A 16,793-nucleotide genomic window follows, 5' to 3' on the forward strand; every position below is an offset into this window, starting at 1 on the left:
TATTTGACAATATTCAGTAGCCACCTCACTGGCCCCCTAATGGTCACTACACAAATGGAAACCAAGTCTCAGAGTAGATAAATTCTTGTTTGTTTATCAGTCTTAGGAGATTATCCCTCTATAAGAATTTTCTCTACTAGCAATTTGACTCATGATAAATGAAGGCATGACAAGACCAAAAGAACTCATGTTTGTATTTTTGCCAAGCCAAGCATTTTTTCTATGATGCCTTCAGACCACGCAGATAAAACTTTATTTGCGCATATACATGTAATGGTTTGGCCAAAGGACACATGTCCTTTTTCAAAGTAGGGCTACTTTTATTGTAGCAAACAAGAGCAAGTTAAACAATTTTCTGATTGAAAACTCTGCTTTTTGTTTGAGAGGAGTCAATATGTTCCAGAAGCATCGCTCTGCTTTTAGTAGCCAGTTAAGCTAACCTTTCTCTTTGTGATTCATCTCCCTTCATCCAATAGCTTCCTTCTCAACCAGCTTCCACATTATTAAACCAAGATGCACAAATCAATTCCATAAATTACTAATTTAATCAAGGAACCTATAACCAGAGCTGTGGTTTGGAAATGAGTTAATTTTGTCCCCCAAAGGATTCATGCTTTGGGATCCAGGTCTTTTGCATGGTGATTTTAAGGAAGAAGACTAGTAGGGATCTGTAGGTCTTTAGGGTTTTGCCCTTGGAAGGATTAAGCTAGTTCTCACAGCACACTTGAGTTAGTTCTTCTGAGCTGGTTTATTTAAAAGGAGAGAGCCTGAACCTTACCCTTTACTTGGGCTTCCTGTCAGATGAAATGATCTCTTCTATATACTCTACTCCCACTGTGATCTTATCAAATATATTACTATTATAATTAGATAATATGATTAACTAAAAAAATTTTTACTGGGTTCCTATAATATTCTATGTTCTATATATGCCAGCCACTCAAAATACAGTAACAGTTAAAACACAGTCTCCATCCAACTGTAGACTCAAGACTCATAAACACTGTTTTACAAGCTAGATCTGTTTTCCTGCACTAATGATCTAGAACACATGAGTTGTGAGACCACTCCTATGGACTTCTGCCAAGACCAGAGTAGACAGGCTTAAGGAGGAATTACATCTCTTTTTTACTTCCTTTGCTGGTTGTATCATTACCATATAAGAAAAAAGTAGACCAAATAAAAAGTCACCCCTCTTAAATCAAAAGCAAGATGCTAGGGAAGGGATAATGCCTCTATTCCCACTTTGTCACTCTAATTTTTCCAGAGATGTAAACCAATAGAGAGGGAAAAAAATGCTGGCCAGAAGGAAGAATATAATTCTTGTACATTTTATGTTGTATAATTTTATTTCTTCCACCTAACCTCATCACTGCTGTCAATGTTTTTGATTTCCTTTTATATGTCAGATGCCACTGATGAAGAGAGGAAATGGAGAGAGGGAGAAAGTGAAGGATCAGGAGAAGCAGTGGTCATTCATGGGCATTTGGAGACTTCTTCCAACACAGACTACTTCATGTGGGCCGCAGGATGTACCATGCCCTGGAGGAAGCCTACACCAGCATGTATCCAGCCATTTTAAGGAAGGATGCCAGGGAAGTGATGAAGATGATTCCCTTCCCCTCTATTCCAGACAGCACATTATTCATGTTATTGCTGGCACCAAAGGATAAATTAGTCTGCCTGCGAATTCTTGGCAGAACAGAAGCTATAAGAGCAAACTGAGTCATACAACATTCTGAACGAAACGCAACAAGGCATGTAATAGGCCAAATCAACTCCAAGGTTAAGCTTAAGAAAAAGTCCTCACCTCTCAAGTAGTGTGTTTGCATGGCATAATATAGGTTGTATTTTGGAATAAAATCAGCTTGAGAGCAGCTTTGACATTACAAATCACCTACATCACAGTGATCTCCATCACACAGACAATTCATAGTGAGTAATATGCTTTAAGGGAGGATTAAAATAAATTATGGCAGGAAACATGTAGCTGGTTGATGAATTCATAATGATCTCTGTCTTCTTAATTAATATTTGTTGAACAAAGAAATAGTTATACTTAAGTGTCAATTAAATGGTGCATAGCTATGGATCAGCAGTCATTTAGATAAATAAACAAGGTTCTCCTATCTAGAATCTGAGTTTTCTTTGCTCTAAAAAAAATGGCTGATATGAAAATTGATTATCAAGATATTCACAATAATTTTTGAGTAGCTATCTACATTTTTGGTTACTACATTAATGTAAATTATATTTGTTATATTGCTGAAGGTATTTGCTATGCTTATGCATGTTTATTTTTTAAGCTGAACTTAAATCCTCATTATCAGTAGATCATCAGTCCATTTTATGCCTACACAGGGTTGTGTGCTTCGTAATCACATCAGCCTCAAAGTCAGGAATAAAATATAACAATTCTCAGGAATAAAATATAACAATTTGAAGTGAAGCAAAAAGCCATGTTTTGCAGGCATGGACACATGATTATTTAAACTTGCTTTCATTATTGATAGGAACACATAGTCAGGATATAGATAGTATTGTATGGTCCTTTTTGATGGCAGCTTAAAAAAACAGAATGAGAAATAATGAGAGAAAATTCAATCAGAAATTTTATTCCCAGTACACACTTCAGATCATATTCCTCAAGCAAGTTTTTGCCTAGATAGATAGAATAACACTGTAGGATTTTACAGACATTCTGATGGAAAATGAATCACTTGAGAGTGATAGGACGGGAACAGCTTATGTTTTTCACAATATGCTGTTTTACTATTCAGGGGTGACATGATTTCATGGTAGAAAGTGATAAAAGTTCAGGGGAAAATGTAGTTAGAAGCCCAAAAAAAAAAAAAAAAAAAAAAAAAAAAAAAAAAAAAAAAAAAAAGAAAAGAAAAAGAAAAAGAAAAATCAGGAACAAACAGCAAAGGAAATGGTATCTTCAGATTCAATTCCCTGTTACAGAGTTGAATGTTTAACCAGACCAACACCTCAAGCTTGCCACAGTACTAAACCTGCTGGTCAAAAGCTGCTTTCTCTCAAAATTTCTTCACAGTAAGGCAGCTCCACTGCTTATGCTGTTACCTGGCCAAGAAAGATGCAGATTACACTCCATTCTACTCTCCCTCTCACATCCTACATTCAAACAATAACCAAATCTTACAACATCAAATACTCCTCCAAAGCTTCTGCTTGCTTCTGTCCCTAACACCTCTACCCAAATGAAGCCATGGTCTCTCTTCTGGATTATTGTAGCAATTGCCTCATAGTTCCCCGCTTTTTGCTGTACCTTGAACCTATAATGGTATGTAAAAGTATCAGATACACAAGCTTAAATATCACACTGCTTCTCTTAGAGTAAGAACCCAGAGTAAAAATAAAGAGAGAAATAAAGGATAGAGAAGAAGAAGTAGGGAGCTAGATTAATCTAAGAGGGGAAGGAGGTCAAGAGAAGGACGGAAGGAAAAGATAAGGAAAGAGATAAGGAAAAAAAGGAATCGGAATTTTTTTATGTGCATAAATCAACCCCACAGAAGGAATTTAAACATTGTGTACTGCAAAAAAGTAAACACAAGCCACACACACATATTAACAGACTATGATAATAAACAAATAAAAAGAATTTAAGTGCCACCCCAATATCCATAATATAAACATATTAATAGCATACCAAAAAAGTCCAGTGTTTCTATCTCATTTTGCATGTCTATGTGACTATAAATGAAATTCAGTTAATTTCACTCAAAACATCTTTATTAATGGTAATTTATTAAAACACAATTGTAGAATATTCATTTTAAAGACAAAAAATCAAACTTTAAGAAAAAGAAATAAAAAATATTAAGAGTAGTCTGAAAGAAAGGGTATATTTTCTTGAATAAATACTTTAGATAGATTGGTAGATATCCTGTATATAATTTATTTGTAGTATATTTGATATCTAAACAAGGCAGAATTTTGGTCATTAATAAGATTCATACATGGGTTAAAATAGTCGTATATATTTCTAATTGTAACTTCCTAAATATTTTTCAAAACAGATTCAATCCTAGTCACATGTAGTTCTATAAAAAATGTAAATCTATATAACCAGAATAAACAAATCTAAAAGCAATAAAATGGGAATTAAATTCAGGTATATGAAAATTATCTGAAATTATCAGAAAATATGAAGAACTCCATTTTAACTAAGGAAATGCTGATGAATCATATTTTCCTCAGGATTTGGGAAACAATTTTCTACTAAAAAATTTAAAAGCATCTTTTAAAAAGGTAACATGAACACACACTTGAAGACATACTTCTAAGTACAAAGTTTCTATTTCTGTGAAAATCTACAAAGTGTGAATTAAATTTATAATTGTCTAAGAGGCTTAACATTTGGTTTTTATGAAACATTTTTCCTCTGAGAATTAATCCCTAAGTAATCTGAAGACTTTGCCATAGCTAACTTCTTCCATATCTGTGTTTCCTCAACTCATGAAATAACCTTTGGAAAGTAATTTACTAAGTGTGTATATAGTTCAGCACCCTCCACTGACTTCTATTTTCTGCTAAATACAGCAACATAGCCTAATTCCTCAAGATGTCATCATTAAAGTCAACTATTAACAGCATCATTGATACAAATAGCTTTTTTGTATATTCACTTCTACATGCTCTGCAGAGGCAGCAAGTTTTTTGATAGCAGGCATGGTTCTTATTATGATGGGATGTTTATGTTCTGTTCTAAGCCCTGTTTTTTTAGTTATTCTTAGCTTTTCCTTCTCACACCAAAATTACTATATTGAATATTTGACCTCAAAGCAGTCATATCATCTTTTTTTGGTGCAAATTGAAAAAAATTCAAATTTGATAATTAAATTTGACAGATTCATCCTACTGGCAATTTTCTATTTAATCATAGTAACAATTTTTGTCTTCCTTTTTATTTTTTATGTCACTAATATTCAAATTTACTAATATACCATGACATTCATTATGCTAGTCTATAGCACTTGGCTCAATAATCTGTTACATTATTAGGAAACTTTATCTTACATAAGAGATGCTAATATTATTATTAATAATAATTTATTTGTATTTATCTTCAAGAAGACAAAGTGAAATTAAAAAATAAAATTTACTAAGGCTAACCAAAAACTACAATAACAAAGCTTTTCAGATCCAGATTTAAATAGAAAACCATGAACCCTATCTCAGAGCAGTACCTTAAATTCTAACACTTTCAGAATGCTTCCTGAAAAAGGGAAAGATAAAATGAGTTTTTTTTTTCTTTTGGAAAAAATACAGCTAAGAAATACAACAAAATGATGAGTTAAATATTAAAGCTATTTCTTATAGAGACACTATTAGCTTTCTCTTCAAGGGGAGAGGAAAGGATGACAAGATATGAAGAGTTAAACTGTTTTTCTTCAAATACAGAAGAATTGTTGCCTTTAAAGCTGCAACTGACATTGGAATTTTTAGTAAGCCTTAATCAATCATGACTCTTGAAGGCAGCTATTACAATATGAGATGAAAGTCAGACTGTGACATGAACTTTCCAAAAACCAGCACTGACTGCAAGCCTCTCCAAGGGAACTCATTTTCTTCCTCTTTATGTAGAAAGAGGCAGAGAGAAAGAGATATTCAAATTCCCAAAGTGCTCCTTTCACCTACAAATACGGTGAGTGTACAGAATCCATTTCACCGAAATAAGAACATGTGCAATCTGACTCAATGACTGGACTGAAAAAGAGCACAACATAAGGGCTGGCAAAAACTGACAGATTAACATGACCCTTTCTTAAAGAGCCAACAAAGACTAACATTAGCTTTATTTCATTTTTTCGATATTGAGGATCAAACTCAGGAACTTGCACTTGTCAGGCAGGCACAGCACTGCTGAGCTACATCCTTGGCCCTAACAATAGCTTTAAATGAATGCCAACAGATACTGTAGAGAATCACGTAAAATATCGAACATGGGCACAAGACGAATTTAAAACTGATTTTGATTGGGACGAGTGCATCTGAAATTTCTCTTTCTATTCATTTATCAAAGAAAATAATTATTTTACTTACATAAAAGTTGACAAATGGGGATGGTTTGTTACAGGTGTTTATATGCAACAATAAACAACTGTAACAATAAATGGCCAGAGACAGACTAAAATGCTAAGAAACAGACTTTTACCAAGCTGTACTTCTAAGTAAAGAAATGGCTGAGTAGAACTGTTCACAATTCTTCTACGGACTGAAGAATCTTTTCTTCCCACAATCATATTAAGGAAACAAACAATTTGTTTTCTAAGTTCCTTTCTAAAATCTTCCATCCATTTTTATTTTACCTGTTCATGTAGAAAGAGAGCTGGAAGCAAATGAGACAAATTATTATGAAATGAGAGTGGAATACACCACCCCAGTACAGTAGATGCCACCTGGCGTGAAGATTATAGTCTGCTGAAGATACCTGAACATCTACAAACACAGAGAAGCTCCCTGACCCCCTCTGGCCTGCCTAAAAGTGGAGCATGAATTATCCTTGGTAAACATGACATGAATTTCCAGTTGTAAAGATATCCCCTTCTTCTGGACAGGAAAAAGAGTGACTACAGAGATGCCTCATTACAGATTTGATTCAGTTTAAGAAATCTCATGAATAACATTTATTTTCCACACATACCCTTAGCACCTCCCCATAATCTCCAGATAGAAGCTGTAATTCTTTTTTTTTTTTTTTTTCCTTTAGTCACTTTTCCAAAATTTATCACATTTGGCTAGGAACTTCCTTTGGTTTCACCTTTTTTTTTTTTTTTTTGAATCCTCCTTTTACTTAAAAATGTTACTAAATTAGTATGCCTTGTGTATTGCTAGTCTGTCTTTTGTCAGATTAATTTTCATGCTTCTGGGACAAAACTTAAGAAGCACAGAAAGAGATCTTTCCTCCTCTACACTGTATTGCTTAACTGTATTGATAGCAGTTTCATAACAAAATAAAAATATGTTCAGATTTATACAATTTTGAAAAATTTACCTAGTGTATTTCATGTTAAGTATGAGAGTTTTAAGTTTAGCTTTGACAACTTTAATGCAAAGGATAATTCTTTAATGGTGAAGATCTTATTTCCAAAAGACACAATCTCAAGTGCTATAATCATGAATGCTAAAATTCTGAAAGATCAAAATTCCCAAAGTTCAAAATTGTAAAGAAAAAAATTCTGAAAATTACAATTAAAAAATTAAAATACTAAATATTAAAATTCTGAAAGCTAAAATCCCAGAAATAATGCTTCTCATTGGAAAAAATAAAAGATTATATAAAAGGGGCAGAAAGTTAATTTCTGAACAAGAAATTTTAGGTTTACACAAAGATAGCAAATTATTTAATCAGGTGCTACTTCTATGTCTTTATACACAGCTCTGTACTTGCCTTCAAGAATTGTCTTCTTCAGAAAATAAAAGTAATTCAAGAAGGTTGGCAACTTTCTGAACTAGAGATGCTTGCTGATATAAAATCTCCTCTACTATATCAAATTACATTAAATGGTAAACTATTCTTGGTTAGAAATTTGGATGTCCTAAAAGAAAAAAGTTTTATAATTATCAGTAAATCTAGCATGGAAAAACTAGAGCATGCTTCATTTTGGCAAATGGGCATTTTCAAAACTGTCCTCACGGCTTTTTATCAAATATATACAATTTATACACTGTTGGATCCTTTTATGTTTTAATGATTGGAAAAAGCATAGCTCAGTATAAACAGTTACTTGATGATTTGGTGGATTTAACAAAAGAAAATGATTTCCACTAAATCCTGCAACCATAATGGCAAATTAGAAGTTAGGTGTGGTTGAGGCTTCTGAAACAGAATTTCAAGATGTTAGCAAAATAGTTTGTTTCATTTTTGAGTTCCCTCAGTGCCTTTTGCAGAAAATCCTCAATGAGTGTACTGGTTATACTATGTAGCAACCATGAAAACTTTAGTTTTTTTAAAAAATGTGTCATTTGTGTGCAGTGGCATTCCTTGTAAGATATAAAATTCCAGGAACTTTCAGTGAATTAAACTACATTCCTCTGAAGAAACTAGTGACGTTACTAGTACTGATTTGGAAATAGTTATACGCTCATTAGAATAAGAAGACTAATGAGTTGCTGTTCAATCATTAGTATTGATTCTGCCAGATTTGTGGTCTATCTGTGAGTGCATGTAAAATGGGTTTCCTCATACCCAAGCAACACGGAAATGGGCGAGAGGCTGGGAAAAATAACTAGAAAATGTTCTTCTTGGTGTTAATTGTATATTAAATTATACAAGTTTTTCAGAAAAGGTAACACCATGTAGAAAATAATCTCTGAGGAAGATCATGACTTCAACTCGAGTAGCTTGTCATTGTAATTGAAGACATCAAAATGTTATTAATTACAGTGCAGGTCATCCCGCTGCGCAGTGCCCCTTTGGATAAACACCCATAATCTATCTGTCTTGTAATGAACTTTCTCATATGTCAAATTTTCTTAGTTTGGCTTATCTTTTTAGTTCCTTCCTATTATTTTAAATTGCCAATGTTATTTGATTACACTTTACAATTACATTTTACTCATCTTTACATCACATCTAAATTGGAGGATAGAATTATGAAAAGATTTTCTGAAACTTCTAATTCATTTTGGGATTTGTTTTTTCAAGACAGTGCATAATCACAGTGTTGAATGTATGTGTAAGTACTGTATGTGTAAGAAAAATGCCAAAACTTTCTTAGTAAATGGAAGGACAACTTTTTATGCATTTGTATTTCTGAAAAATAAAATTTCCTGAGAACTTTGTTCTTTGGCCAACTCAGTGTGTGGTGTTTACACATGAGGGTTTTTGATGGATTTTATCAAAGGATTTAAGCTGTCAGTCACAACCTATGTCTGTAATTATAAAACTGGGTGCACAAAGTTATCACTCATAGGCATTTATATATTTCACTTTTTGACTTTTTCTCTAGTAGTATCGTTTGTCTGCTCATAACTATTCTATCCATGGGACTGTTCTTAGCATACCTGATTGCTTATGTTTGTAGACAATCATCTTTGTAAAAAATTGTATATTATTGCCTACTCCATTGTATAAACTGACCTATGATGTGCTGTCATATTTTTATATGATTCTCAAATTAATTCTTTTTAAAAAATGTAAATAAATGCCCTTTAAATTAAAAAAAATCCAGGGTTATATTTTGGGGATTTTGATCTTTCAGGATTTTAGACATCCAGGGATTCTGATTTTAAGCATTTTGAACTTTTGTGGGGGGTGCACCAGGGATTGAACTCAGGACCATGCTCTTGCAAGGCAGGTAGCAGTATCACTAAATCCCCGACCCAGCATTTTGAACTTTTAAGATGTCAACATTGAGGTTTATAACATTTGAGGCTGTGCCTTTAGGTATTAGGCCTCATACTGTTTCATTAACATTCAGAATTTCTGCCCTTTAGAAAATAGGAGCTAACTAGTCTAATACAATAAAAGAATCAATTTTTATGATGTTCATTAACAAAAATATCTCTTAATTAAGGTATAGTAAATTATACCTTATAGTATACTATACAATTGAAGGTACAGTAGATATAAATCATCAACTAAATTTGGTTGATATATTTACTAATAATTTCATTTCTATATGAATTCTGTATTAAATTCACTTTTTATTCTATTCATTTATTTGTTTGTTTGTTTATTTGTTTGTTTTGAGACAGGGTCTTACTATGCAGTTGAGACTGACCTGGAACTCACTATGTGGCCCAAGCTGGCCTTGAACTCATGGTGATCCTCCTGCCTCAGCCTCCAGAGTGCTGGGATTACAGGCGTGCATCACCACGCCCAGCAGCCCTCACTTTTTATTATAAAATAAATGCTGACCAACGTATAATTCTATACTAGAATTTCAAAGGTTAATGTTCACATAAATAGCTGGATATTTGAAGAAAATTTAGTCTTGTCTTCAAAATAGTTGCAATGCCTTTTTTGTATTTGTATCCAATAATGTATAGTGATAATTTGTGCAGTGATAATGTGTATATTTTTGGAAGGTTTTATTTTCTTTAAGAAAATTACAGACCATGAAGATACCAACTCTTTTATATTTGATGAGTGAATTATAATTCTACTTGAATAATTATTGAAATATTAATATCTTATACTTGAATATTTGTTTATAAGACAATCAAAACTAATGTTTTATTAAACACTTTTATACCATTACTCTATGGACAGTAGCATTTAAGCCCCCAAATTCTTGCATGCATACAAAATGAGCATTTATTCTTGAGTTTTAGTTCAATGCAAGGAGGCATAATGTAGATATTCTAAAACAAAACATTTTTGCAATTATCCTTGAAATATGCCTTTTGTAAAAATCACAATAGTTTATGAACTCAAGCCTGTTGAAAAGAATTTTCTCCCTTCTCTTTCACTCTAACCTTTATAGGAAATATGTCACCAGAATGTACAGACAAGTTTCCGGTTCAATTGTTTTTTCTGTATAGAAGAGGTTGATGGTTTTTCTTATGCTGTCCCTGCTGTTAAGCAGTGGTAGGTACACAAAGAACAAACCAGCATGCCAACAAGGGAGGGAAATTAGTGAAAAAGCAGTTAATTGGAAAGTAATATTTTCTTTGATTTGAAGCAGAAAATCTCTGCAAGAGTTGGGGCTTATTTTCAGCTTCAATTTTTCTATTTTGAACATACTGAGAATAAGGAAAAACAATAGTTAATAGTTTCAAAAATGCAGCTGCTTCTGTGGATAGAAAGAGTTCCAGACAGGACCCTGAGACCCAGCTCTCATGAACTCTGGCTCACTTTCTTCAGTGACTCAGTCTGGTGACATCTGCCTCAAATCTTGAGTTTATCTGCAAAGTCAAGAGCTTTATCTGCATGATCTCTCAGAGTCTTCACAGCTCAGCAGTGATCCTGATTAAGTTGCTGGGAAGGTCCTCACTAGAAATAATTAGCACTACTTAAATCTAGATAAAAGATTAGTAATTGAAACTCTAACTTTTATACTGTGGGAAAACCAAAACACTTAGTGAATCTCTTTGGTTTTCTTGCTTTTTGTTTTTTTTTACAAAATTTTTGGAAGAATAGTTTCAGTAATTAGGGTAATACGTAGCAGTTTTTATGATACTCACCAAAACTGATTGTTAATGAGAAAAATGCCACATTTTACACAATGTAAAATTTGATTATTTTAAGTGAGATGGTCCATATGATTGCACAAATGTTCCACATGATTGTCAGAACATCTTACTGTGACAAAAGAAAGGTTTTTATTTTTCCAGATATCCATATGCTTAAAGTTTGTGTTAACTGAATATTATAGAAAAAAGTGATTCTGTTTCTAGAAATATGTTCTACATTTAAAAAAATCTCCTGAAAGTGTCCCACAGCCATTGCTTATCTGATAAAATTAATTATTTTTAAAGATCTAAAGTAGACCTTTACTTTTCTAACTTGAGTTATTCAAAACAAGATAAGGTTTTACGTATTTTATGTAACTATATTTCCTTAATGATTTAATGTTTTTATACAGATGTCTTCTTTGACTCTTGATTTTGGAGTCATAATGCTAAAGTCTTACTCTTTTTTCTTACTAGTAAAATTAATATATAGTAATGGCTTATCCTGAATGTACTAAAATTTGACAAATAGGACTCAAATACATTTTTCCTGTGTGAACAGAAAAATACTCATAATCAAAGCAAGAGCAACATTATGGGGTTTCTTCAGCAAATCTCAACTCAGTTCAAAATAATCATACCAATATGTTACAAATTTAATACTCTTCCTGCCTCAGTGAGAAAAACCACAAACTGTATAAAGACCTCAGTGCTGATGACATTTTGGTTTAAACTATTTTCTTTTGTAGACCATGTGTGTTCTTTCTCTTGACAAACAACAGATCCCATGAAGGCCATTATGTCTGTAGTTTTGCCTTCTTTGGAGTCAGTGGTATAATTATGAGAGTTTGCACAGCTAAGTTGGTAGGAGATATATTTATGTAATCACTTACTAGTTGGTTGTGAGCCGGTTTAAGCAGGGGAAAATAAGCCCTATAGAAGTGTACTGTCAGGGACTTCATAACTTATGGTCACCGGCATTCACTGAGTCATTTTATCTGGCAGGACTACACTAGGATGATCCAGGAGTGCCTAGGACGTGGTACATGGCTTGTTCATATTATCCGTACCTAATAAACACAGCTTTTCATTCCACAGACCTCTTAGTGTTTGTTGTCCCACGAACAATTGAATGATTTGGGCTGAACTATGTGTTTATAAATCTCAAGAATATTATTAATGTTATAGAATCAAATATTAAATGTATGTGGCATTATTTCTGAATTAATTTAGGTGGTTCCTAGAATTTATATGTGAATAAGGGCTTTCTTTTAAGAGAGCATTGGCGATGATAATAGCATCACACAATCTTTATTCTTAAAATTGTTCAGGTTCTCCTCTCTTCTTCAGTGTACAGGACATAGTAGGACAAAAATTATTTGCTTTATATTTATTCATCGTAGAGTTAGTAAATACTTGCTAAATAAATAAATTCACTGGAAACTGCCAGTTTCAAATGGTCATAAAAATGAGTGATTCTCTCCTGGGAGGTAATGATGAATCAAGCAGCACCAGCAGCTGCAATAGCTGTTGTTCCAAATTACTTAGGTTATTTTGACTATAAAAGAAAGCCACAGCTTTAAAATAAGTAAATGAGGTTCACATATAAAGAAGCAGACAGAATCTTAAAGGTAATGTAAAATATCATGGAATTTGGAAAAATCTTTTCCTGTTTTTATCTAAGAATTTGAAACAGAAGTACATTTGGGAATGATTTTGCAGATACATGAAAATTTTAGGTTTGTAAGGAACTGTGTCTTACTCATAATGGAGGATTTCAGTTATTGCCTTTGTGGTATTTAGAAAATATCTTATTAATAAAGGACAGCAATTATTGGTTTCAATTAAGAATGTTAAAATCTGTGAATGCTTTTTAAAAAAAGCTACCTAGGTCATTTGGTTAGTGATTTTTGTGTGTTTGGTTTATGTAGAAACATGTAAGCATATGTTCACAGCTAATGAGAGGAAGCATGTGCTAGAAAACTAGATCAGCACAGGCCTACATCATATTAGGAGGAGAAAACTGAATAGAGTCGAATAGCATTCTTTCCCGACATTGCTTGATTATGTTTTGGAGCTCATTCCCAAAACATATGAAGAAGATAAGTGCCTGGCTCTAACATCCTGAAAATGAAATCCAACGAAAATTGTGCAATAAACAGGAAGAAGACAAAATGGCCATCTCTCCTTTACTAAAAGTTTTTCTATACAAAATTTTCCTCCTTGAAACGTGTCACACCACAATGCATCCACATGTGTAGCAACCAGTCTTCAGTTTCGGACCCTTCCTACATAGTCTGCGAATGTTTCTGGTTGTGACTTCCTTCGGGCATCCTACTTGCTAGTCCTGTTCTTCCCTCACCATCTACAGTCTCAGCCCCGTGCTCTTTCAGCAGAATGCCTAGAATTTCATGAGTCTTCCTTGATATCCACATACATTTTTGATAACCAATTTCTAAACTCAGAAACATGATCTCTCATTTAATTTCTCAACTGAATTTTTTCCTAAAATATTTATTGAGATAGAATATATGTGTCAAAATATACAAATCAGCTCTGCAGCCTTCCACACCTTTTACAAAGTAACACTTTAGTGAACATGATCTATATATAACAATAGAATATTAGTAACTAAGCGAAGGTTTAAAAAGTAACCATTGCAGGGCTGGGGATTTAGCTCAATGGGTCGACTGCCTGCCTTGCAAGCACAAAGTCCCCAGTTCGATCCTGGTACCAAAAAAAAAAAAAAAAAAGTTAAACTCCTGAGAGCATGAAAGTTCCACTAGCTGCTCCATCTATTTTCACACTTGCTTTTATTGGGGTACGTGCGCGTTTTAGCCTTTCAAATATGAATAACATATAAGTGTGCTTTTAATTTACATTCTTCTGATCACTAAGGAAATCATGAACTTTTATTTATGTTTACTGCCCTTTTATAATAAGTACCTCTTTAACTATCTTACCTATTTTTTGTTGGATAATTTGATTATGGAAAATACAGTCCAAATAGGAAAGCATTGTCATTTTCATGCTGTAAATATCTCTCCAAACTGGATTCCTCTTTTTTTCCCATTTATTTAATGTTGCCTTTGAAGGCCTTATTTTATTATTTTTTTTTCTTTTTATTGAGTTTATTGGTACATTCTAGGTATACAGTACAGTTACATTCATTACTGGGATCTTGTACCTTTACATGACAGGCCTTGGTTCTCATTTTTTCCCCTTGTCTCTGCCCTCCCTTAACCCCTCCACAGGAAAGCATTGTCATTTTCATGTTGTAAATATCTCTCCAAACTGGATTCCTCTTTTTTTTCCCATTTATTTAATGTTGCCTTTGAAGGCCTTATTTTATTATTTTTTTTTCTTTTTATTGAGTTTATTGGTACATTCTAGGTATACAGTACAGTTACATTCATTACTGGGATCTTGTACCTTTACATGACAGGCCTTGGTTCTCATTTTTTCCCCTTGTCTCTGCCCTCCCTTAACCCCTCCTCCCCTCCCCATTTACTACAACTTTATTTCCATCTTTTCATTTTCTCACATTTTTTCTTTTCCCTTATTACCCTTCCCCTACCCATCCCACCTTCCCTACACCTTTAGACCTTTTCTTTGAAGACCTTACTTTAGTTTAATTTCTCTTTTTTTTCTTTTGTAGTTCATCCTTTGTATACTCTTGTAGTACAAAATCTAGGAAATTTTCTCCTATTCAAAAATTTAAAGTGTTTCTTTTTTCTATTTTCTATAGGCCATTCAGATATAATCTAAACAGAATTAGTTTCTTTTCAAATTCTTATGACTTATTCTTTCCTTCTGTTCCTCAATATGCTCAAGAGAAGTAGTGATAGTGAATATTTTTACCTCATAGTTAATCTCAGACTAAAATTTTTTAATATTTTTGAAAGTGTTTTAAATAGTCTTTATAAAGCTTTATCACATATGTTCCCTTTTAAACCTTGTTTCCTAACAATTATAAATTGTCAAATTTTATCAAATGATACTTATGCATGCATTGAAATAATCATAATATTCTTTTAATCATAAATTACATTGACTAAATTACAAATCTTCACCCAACTTTGCATCCCTATACCAAAGCCCATTGATTTTTTTTTCTTAATTTTTTTCATGAGCAACATGAAAATTGAGAAGTATTTACATAGGGTTATCTCTGACCAGAAAATGATTTCCTCATTTCCTACGAGACAACAAGTATACGAACAGATAACCCAATTAGTAAGACATCTTAGTTTAGTGTAGGTCTGAATTTTTGTAATTTGATTTATTTTCCCTTTCATGTGCTGTCAAGGTCCAGCTCTGTAGTTTGAGAACAGAACAAACATGTCCAACTCTGTCTCAGGGAAGTTGGAAGTTGTCAAAATTCTAGAGAAATAATTAGACATGTTCCAAGATCCCCACAAAATAATTTTTATGGTAAAATATGCCATAAAAGTAAGAAAGTGTTACTGGAAAAAAGGCTCCCGAAATGAACTTTTCTTGCAGATACATAAAGTACACACATGTTCTTGGAAATTTTGTAATTTTTCCAGGTTTATAATTATTAGTACAATCCATGTTTTTCTACAGTAAACAGTAGCTTAAAGAAAACTTTTTAACATGAGGAGGAGGGATACTTCAGACATTGGTAGTTAAAGGGTAAGAAAAGGGAAAAATTGGTGAACAAGGGTTCCCTTACTGCTGCCAGTCAGAATTTATGGGAAGGAGCAGAGGTGTCTTGCATTTGTTCCGAAGACAAGAGTCTGGTCTGGGCTCAGAAGGAACGTGGGGCTCAGTATGCTTTCAACTTTCAAATTTTTTTAACTGACACAATCCTTAGCAAAGAAGCCACACATTCAAAATGAGAGGTGAGATTTCCAAGAGATTCATACTAGCAACTTTCTTATGTAGGCCTAGGTATAATCAAAATAATTTTGAATTAAATACATCTTCCAATTCAAAATGCATAGGAAGGAAGTTTTCTAGATATCATTTCACATACAGTATGCATTTATTTTTATTTTAGGGTCATTGTAGCATAATTTGTAAGTAGGCATCTAATAAACTGTGGCATGCTTCCGAAACTTCTCCTTACCATAATTCCAATTTTATAGGTGAGCTGTACTTTTATGGGTTAATTTTTGAGCTAAGTCCATTTCATGCTGCTATAGCGGAATGTTCAAGATTGAGTAATTTATAATAAGCAGTAATTTATTGGCTCACAGTGCTGGGGTCTGGAAGCCGAAAGTAAGTCAAAGGCTAGAAGTTTGGGTGATTGCAAAGAGCCAGACTGTTCCAAAGATAGTACCTCTAAACCCACAAGCAGAAAGAATAGGGAGGCTGCTCTTCACCTGGCAGAACAGGTAAGAGATAAGAAAAGGAATCTACTTCCTAAAGCTCTGTTCTTAAGATGTGAACCACAGGTATGGAGGTGGAGCCCTCTTGGGCTAAAGATCTTTCGAAGTCCTCATCTGCAATATTCTTATATTGACAATTAAGTTTTATTATGAGCCAAGAGTGGCAATACTTTCCCATAATCCCTGCTATGTTGGAGCTGAAGCAGAAGAATCACTGGAGCCCAGGAATTTTGAAGACTGAGCAGCATCGTCAAATGGGAGAGTTCTGTTTGGGGCTAGGGTTTTAACTCGGTGTTA

The sequence above is a fragment of the Fukomys damarensis genome, unplaced genomic scaffold, assembly GCF_012274545.1.
Source record: "Fukomys damarensis isolate Sample0158 unplaced genomic scaffold, DMR_v1.0_HiC HiC_scaffold_14, whole genome shotgun sequence".
In the NCBI taxonomy this organism is placed as follows: domain Eukaryota; kingdom Metazoa; phylum Chordata; class Mammalia; order Rodentia; family Bathyergidae; genus Fukomys; species Fukomys damarensis.